This window comes from Acinonyx jubatus, chromosome C2, assembly GCF_027475565.1.
Source record: "Acinonyx jubatus isolate Ajub_Pintada_27869175 chromosome C2, VMU_Ajub_asm_v1.0, whole genome shotgun sequence".
NCBI classification, from domain to species: domain Eukaryota; kingdom Metazoa; phylum Chordata; class Mammalia; order Carnivora; family Felidae; genus Acinonyx; species Acinonyx jubatus.
Window position 1 is genome coordinate 93,942,344 of NC_069384.1, and position 8,040 is coordinate 93,950,383.

The 8,040-nt window shown below is 43.0% G+C and overlaps 1 pseudogene; it reads left to right on the forward strand.

Annotated features, from left to right (window-relative positions):
* The first annotated feature begins 1,358 nt into the window (after nt 1-1,358).
* Nucleotides 1,359-1,541, forward strand: LOC106990074 (ATP synthase membrane subunit K, mitochondrial-like; annotated as a pseudogene).
* The last annotated feature ends 6,499 nt before the right edge of the window (nt 1,542-8,040 follow it).

Sequence of the window (8,040 nt, forward strand, 5' to 3'; positions counted from 1 at the left end):
TCATATAGTCTGCTGATCAGCCACCTTAAGCTGCATTAGCTCACAACCAATGGAGAAACTGGAAGTCAGTGGTATCAGGGTAAAGTCTGGATATCCCCAAGGCCCCTGGAAAAAGACCCCACAGAGCAGAGGGAAAGGCAAAGCTTACTCTCTGACAGGTCCCATAAGAATTTCTCACCTGTAGCCAGATTACACAAGATGTCTCAGGGTTGGAGAAGACCTATAATATAAAAAGCTTCTATAGACACTTCTCTAAAGAAGCCATCCAGATGGCCAACAGGCTCATGAAAAGATGCTCAACATCACTCCTCATCAGGGAAATACAAATCAAAACCACATTAAGATATCACCTCATGCAAATCAGAGTGGCTAAAATGAACAAATCAGGAGACTATAGATGCAGGAGAGGATGTGGAGAAATAGGAACCCTCTTGCACTGTTGGTGGGAATGCAAACTGGTGCAGCCACTCGGGAAAACAGTGGGGAGGTTCCGCAAAAAACTAAAAATAGATCTACTGTATGACCCAGCAATAGCACTGCTAGGAATTTACCCAAGGGATACAAGAGTGCTGATGCATAGGGGCTCTTGTACCCCAATGTTTATAGCAGCACTTTCAACAATAGCCAAATTATGGAAAGAGAGTAAATGTCCATCAGCTGATGAATGGATAAAGAAGTTGTGGTTTATATATACAATGGAATACTACTTGTCAATGATAAAGAATGAAATATGGCCTTTTGTAACAACATGGATGGAACTGGAGAGTGTTATGCTAAGTGAAATAAGTCATACGGAGAAAGACAGATACCATACGTTTTCACTCTTATGTGGATCTTGAGAAACTTAACAGAAGACCATGGGAGGGGAAGGGGAAAAAAAAAGTTAGAGAGGGAGGGAGGCAAACCATAGGAGATTCTTAAAAACTGAAAATAAACTGAGGGTTGATGGGGGGTGGGAGGGAGAGGAAAGTGGGTGATGGGCATTGAGGAGGGCACCTGCTGGGATGAGCACTGGGTGTTGTATGGAAACCAATTTGACAATAAATTTCATATTAAAAATATAAAAAATGAAAAGCTTGTATAGATTACAATCACTTTTGTAGACTCCATCTGCAATGTCATAGCCAGAAGGGTGTGTGTGTGTATGTGTGTGTGTGTATGTATGTATATGTGATAAGAACACCACTATATATTCCTCCAGATGCAGGACAATCTGATACTTCTTAAAACATCAATACTGGGAAGGCAGAGTGTGTCCATATTGAGACCCACAGAATCCAGTTTACAGGGCTTCTTCCAGCTGGGCCAAGAGGTAGCTGTGTATGGGCTGCAGAATCTGTGTCTTTTGTGAGATTGAAATCATGGTAGTACCAGAAACTCATGCCCAATTCCATTTCACTGGTATTAAAAAATAGTCCAATACTCCCACAGGGAGAATGAATTGTGTACTGGCCACATGCAGCGGCATTGCTTTGGTAGTTTTATACTTGAAGTTAAGGTCTAAAAAACCTCCAGCTATGAAAGCCACATACAAACTCTAAACAGTCAGTACCTCATCTGTTAAGTTCCCATGCCTGGACAAGCTAATGTCAACTCACCATGTGATACTCAGTTTGTACAATACATTATGAACCTGGAAAAATAGAATCCAGTTTACATTTTTCATCACTTTCCCACTTGGTTGTCTCTAGGTTTTCATAGAACAATGGTTATCAGGCCCTAATTGATATCTCCCTCCATGTGGTGGGCACTCAGTGCAAGAAATGCTTCTACTGTCTATCTGGTCCCTCTCTGATTCCTCCCCAGAGAGGAGGACTCCTCTTACCAGTGACTTTGTGACAGAAACCAGGCAAAGAGAGCTCAGTCCTTTCCTCTACCCTTATTCTAGAGAGTCAGCTGCCCAAAGAAATCAAGCATTCTGTTCTGATTCTCAGTACAATAAGTTTTTCAAGAGGAGAGCTCCATATGGAAAAGCTTTTGGTCGTCCAGATGAGCTTGTGACAGATGGGTAGTTCTGCTTGATTCTGGAGAATAGTATTAGGAAGTCCCTTCTTGCTGCACCTAAACCACATTCACCAACCTAGCCTTTACCAGCAAAAGAGCTTATACATTGGGCTCCATCTATCTAACTGTTCTTTGTATTTTACTTAGTTCAGAACTGGGTTGGGGAAAATGGGTATATTTATCAGCTCCCTAAAACCCCAATATGTTTTTGTAGACTCAGTTGATATTACCCATGGACCACCTTGTATATGCCACAGCAGGACAGATGGCAGTATCTAATCAATGGCCTTTGATCCTTCAGGGAAAGGCCCAATAATCAATGGATCTCCAAGATAAAAGCCTTCGCTTACAGTGTTTGCTAATTTCCATGGTGCACATACCTACACCATGGCTGGTATCAAGCTACGCTTGGGACATCATCGAAAAGACTTGGGAGATGTTCTCAATCTGCTCTTTCCAGCCAAAGAAGAGCCAACTGAGCCAGCCTGTTGTACCTCTGTAGAGCCGGGGAACACTTCCTTCCACAGGAGCAGATGCCCCCGGCGCATGGCCAGATGCACACCTCTGAGCTGGAATTTCTGTTTGGTGATAGTTTGCTGCCCTGAGAACTGCAACTTCAGGGAAAGGCCAAGCTTTTGTTCCATATTCAGTGGCAAGTCTACTGTCAGCTCAATACATAATTAAAGGAAACAAGATGAGAACAAGATTACCTTGCAGGAGGCCACACCAGAAGCCAGCCCAGCATGGATTAGGACTTTCTAAGTTCCTGCAGTGACACATTTCCTTACTCGCATTTTGGAGCTTGGTAATCACTTCCCCATCACATAAGAGAGGTCATTTTTTCTGTCCCTTGCCCTCATTTTCTAACCAACAGAAACACTAGAGTTTGGATTCTGTGGAATGGTTGAATGATCGTGGACTGGTTGCTCACACAATCTTGATCCTAACTTTCCATATTTGAGAAAATGGAGATTGTGATATTCTTCCCAGAGGTTGTTGGAAATATTATGAAGGATGTTTCTAAAACTGTGAAGATGGTCTGTTGCTTGCAGCAGGCACACAATAAATAGTAGACATGCAACCACCCCTGTGTTGGTGGCAGGGGGCACACATTCAGCCCGAGGGGAAGGGGTGGCGAGTAGAGCTCAGCCAACGCAGTTCCTTTTGATTCCATCCCCTCAGTTTGTGCTGTTTACATTAGTTTTGTCTACTTGGCCAGATACTACATATCTGTTCTCCTTCCACTTCCACCTTCTTCTGAGGCTTCTTCTCAGAAGTCATCACTATTAAGGGGTCACAGGAACTGTAAGCAGAAGTGTAAGCAGCAGGACTCTTGCTTCCAGCAATGGATAAAGGAAATCGTCTTTAACATGCATGTCTATACTATTAGCATTTCATGTTTTAAAATATGCATTTTAAGAAGGGCCTGAGTGGTTCAGTCGGTTAAGCATCTGGCTCTTTATTTTGGCTCGGGTGATGATCTAACGGTTCCTGCATTCGAACCCCGCGTCGGGCTCTGTGCTGACAGTGGAGAGCCTGCTTGGGATTCTGTCACTCCCTCAGAGGACCTCACAAAATCCACCAGCCACAGCATGGTCCAGAAATGGAGACTGATTCCACACAACCCCCAGAGGTGCTGCAGGATGAGAATCGTGTCCCCAGAGGGGCACAAAAGCAACAGAGAGAGCTATTAGGTATGAAGGGTGTTTGTCATGAGACTGAGGAATGCTGGGCATGACCTGAGAGCAGGATGGATGGCTTAATGGCCCCAGAGCTAGCAGACAACAAATAAGAACCAGATGCCTGCCTCTGCCCCCCGTACCCCAAAGTCTTCCAGGGACTGGGACAGAGCCAGAGAAATTGGGAGGAAGGCAACCTGGATTGACTTGGAGTTCTACCTCCAGCAGAATGAGGTCTTGTCAAATAAATTCTTTTGAGTTATGGACAAATGAAGCAGGGACATCTCCCATATATTCCAGTTTGTGGTTTTAAAGTTATACCTATTGCCCAGTAGTTCCCCTAATTTCATGTTGTTCTCATCAATGAATCTCCCAGAGTGAAGTAGAGAGAGTAGAGCTTTTGCAGGCAGACAGACTTGTATTCAAGTCCTAACCCTCTGGATTCCAGTCCCTACTTCATGTGTGATGACAGGCAAATTAAGAGTATTTAAACCCTTTTGAGTATCAGGTGCCTCACCTGTAGAGTGGTGGTTAGTAGGAGGATTAGAAGACAAGACAGAAGATCATTTCCAGGGGAGTCTGAGCAGAGGAGGCCTCCAGCAGGGACTGGTGTGGTAGTTGTGATTCTTGGCTTCCCGTACTGCAGAGTGATGTCGCCATGGCTCACAGACGAAGGGGAAGGAACCCTGATGGATGGGCCACCATGGCTCCGCCTAGGCTGGGTGACGTTGTGAGGATATCATAGACTTCATGGAAATATTCCAGATGCACAGGCCGAGAGGGGAGCTTGGAAAGGAAAGGTTCTGTTAGAGGAGACGGACAAGAAACCTTCTACAAGAAGCTGTCGCATCATCTCACCTTTTGTTTCGCAGATGCAATTATATCAACTCGCAAAGGTGAGAGAACGTGCCACAGACCAACAAGCATTTCCAAAGAATAAGAAGTTTTCATATACATGTATATTTGTATATATGTGTATCACACCAGTTTTTTAAATTTTTTGTTTGTATTTTTATTTTTTTTAATGTTTATTTATTTTTCAGAGAGAGAGAGAGAGAGACAGAGCATGAGCCGGGGAGGGGCAGAGAGGGAGACACAGAATCCAAAGCAGGAGCCAGGCTCTGAGCTGTCAGCACAGAGCCCGACATGGGGCTCGAACTCACAAAATGTGAGATCATGACCTGAGCTGAAGTCGGACGCCTAACTGCTTAACCGACTGAGTCCCCCAGGTGCCCCTGTATCACACCAGTTTTAAGGTAATGAATGAGCATCATGAATTCCAGTTTTCATTCTGAGAAAAACTAAGTAGAATGTATAATTTTTGTGTACATGCTTACATGTCTAAAGATTTAGGAGTTTAACAAGATACTCTTTTTTCCCCTTTTTCAGTTATATCCAGATGTTTTTAGTCTATGCAAAGTAATGATGGATATGTGCTACATCCTTCAACTGATTTGCAAGATGTATTTACATGAAATAAAGGAGTTTTAAAAACAAAATTCTTTCAAAACAATTTTTTTACCACATCTTTTGGCCTGGAAAATTATTTGTCTATTATTTTCCTCTTTGGAGTTAAGATATTCAAACTGTAGAAATATTGTTAATATAGGACAAATCAAGTCTCAGAAATTTTGGAAATAATGGCCTTCTGCAATATATGTAAAAAATATGATACACAGTGTCTGTCTTACAGGTAGTGCTTAGCAAAAGTTGTCTTCCTCCCTTCCTCCCCCACTGACGGGGGCCATATGAGAAAGAACCCACTTTCTCATTATTCCTGCATATGGGCTTTCCCATTCTTAGTCTGCCTATCTCCAGATGTTTCTGCTTCAGCTGCACCAGGTCCTGGGAATGCAGAGAAGACTTGATCCCTGCACGAAGAAGCTGACAGCTAGAGAGGGAGAAGGGCATGTAAACCTTGGACAGACTGTCAGTCTGACACTCACCAGTCTAGATTTAATTCCACAGTTTCCTGTTGTATTTGATAATAGTCTTCTTACTGGGCTCCTGCTGGCTTTCTTCTTCCTCGGGCCACCTGGTTCAATGAATGGGGTCAGCTCTTGGTAAATTGGGCCTGCCTCACACAAGTCCTTCAAACTCTAAAGTAAAAAAGACTAACAGCTCCGTGGTTAGGCTTGATAGATTCCTGGAAATGGCTTCCTAAATACAGCAGAATCTGCTCCTGAATTGAAGAGGGAATATTTTTAAAAAATCAATGACTCTAGATTCAAAGGAAGAAAGAAAAGAAAGAAAGAGAACAAAGAAAGCAAGAAAGCAAGAAAGAAAGAAAGAAAGGAAGGAAGAAAGACAGAAAGAAAGAAAAGAAAGAAAAAGGAAAAATGCAATGAGTTTATATGTGGCAAAGATAGATGCCTACTCAAAATTTAGACCTTAGGAAACAAATTCTCTTTCATTTTTACCCATCAAATCTTTGATTTAATAAACATGCCTGCCTTGGGCCAGCCGCTGCATAGGCACTGAGGTAAAATGAGTTAGACATGGTGCCTGCCCTCAGAGAGTTCATGGCCAGGTAGAGAAGAAAGGCGAGTCAACAGGCATCAGAGGAGAGTGCAGTGAGGGCAGCGGCAGAGAACATTGACTGAGGATTGTCTCAATCAATTTAGCAAAATGTGTTCTTTCACAGTGTGCCATGGCCAAAGTTATCTCTGTACTATAAGAGAGGTCATCTGGGCACAGAGAATAAGAATATATTTTTCCTGATTGCAATTTGGCTCCCAAGTGAGGTGGAAGGGAAGTGGTATGTTTTAATATTTACATTCTTTCTGCTAATATTCTATAAGCTCATTGAGAAACTGGTCTCAACTTGACAGTCTCCTGGACTCTATTCTGTGTCCCTGAGGACATCTCAAAAAATGGCAACAATGGGACTGTCTTTGGCATTATCACATCTCCTCCTGAAAGAGTCTGATTTTTAGAACTTTTTTAAGTTTATTTATTTACTTTGAGAGAGAGAGAGAGAGAGCACAAGCAGGAGGAACAGAGAGAGAGGGATAGAGAGAGAATGCCAAGCAGACTCTGCATTGTCAGCACAGAGCCTGATGTGGGGTTTGAACTCACGAATGGTGAGATCATGACCTGAGCCAAAATCAAGAGTCAGATGCTTACCCGACTAAGCCACCCACGCGTGCCCCTGTTTTTTGCCCGCATTAAATGGAAGCTTATTCCCTTGTATTTCCAGTCTTGGTCCATTTGTATCCCCCTAACAATTGGTGCTTAGCCCTAGCTCCTTGCTTATCACCATCCTCAGTCTGGATTAGATCAAGTAGAAAGTCTTCACCTTTATTTCTCCCTTTCAAAGTTGTGCCCACTGAGCCTATTTACTCTACACTGGGAATGATGAGCTGAGGGGCTGATGAGACTTTCCCAACTGATTCCAACTCGGAGAAATAATTGATGGGGCACATCCTCTCTTTTGGGCTCCATCACTGCCCTGTCGAAAGTAGGAAGCTGACCTGTATGGTGCTGGGGGTGGAAATGGAGTTGGAAGAAAAGATCCAGGAGAGGCCCTATAACCTGTGGCAGAATGGGAAAGCAGGAGAGACCAGCCTATGGAGGTGGGCCCATAGGGGCAGCCATAGGAGGTGGGCCTATGGGGCAAAAGTAGAAGCTAGAAGGATGTTTCATCAATCAGGTAGAACTCAGCACGCAGAGGCAATACATAAAAAATGAGACTAAAAGTGCTTTTTTAAGGGGCGCCTGGGTGGCTCAGTTGGTTAAGCGCCACATTGGCTCAGATCTCGTGGTTCATGAGTTTGAGCCCTGCATTGGGCCTGTGCTGACAGCTCAGAGCCTGGAGCCTGCTTGGATCCTGTGTCTCCTCTCTCTCTGCCCCTCCCCACTCATGCTCTGTTTGTCTTTCTCTCTCTCTCTCAAAAATAAAAACAAACATAGGAACACCTGGGTGGCTCAGTTGGTTGAGCGGCTGACTTCTCATGGTTTGTGAGTTCAAGCCCCACATCAGGCTCTGTGCGGACAGCTCAGAGCCTGAAGCCTGCTTCAGATTCTGTGTCTCCCTCTCTTTCTGCCCCACCCCTGCTCACACTCTCTCTCGCTCTCTCTCTCAAAGGATAAACATTAAAAAAAAATTTTTAATAAAAATAAACATAAAAAATAGTTTATAAAAAAAGTGCTTTTAAAAAACATATAAAGTTCTTTGAATAACATTTTTAAATTAAAAAAATCAAGTTTAAACTATTTTGCTTTGAAACAGACAGCTGTTTATAACATTTTTGGTAAGGATGAAAGCTCATTTGCAAATTATGTAAACATATATTGAGGGTTTTTTTTTTAAATTTAATTTTTTTTTAATTTACATCCAAATTAGTTAGCATATAGT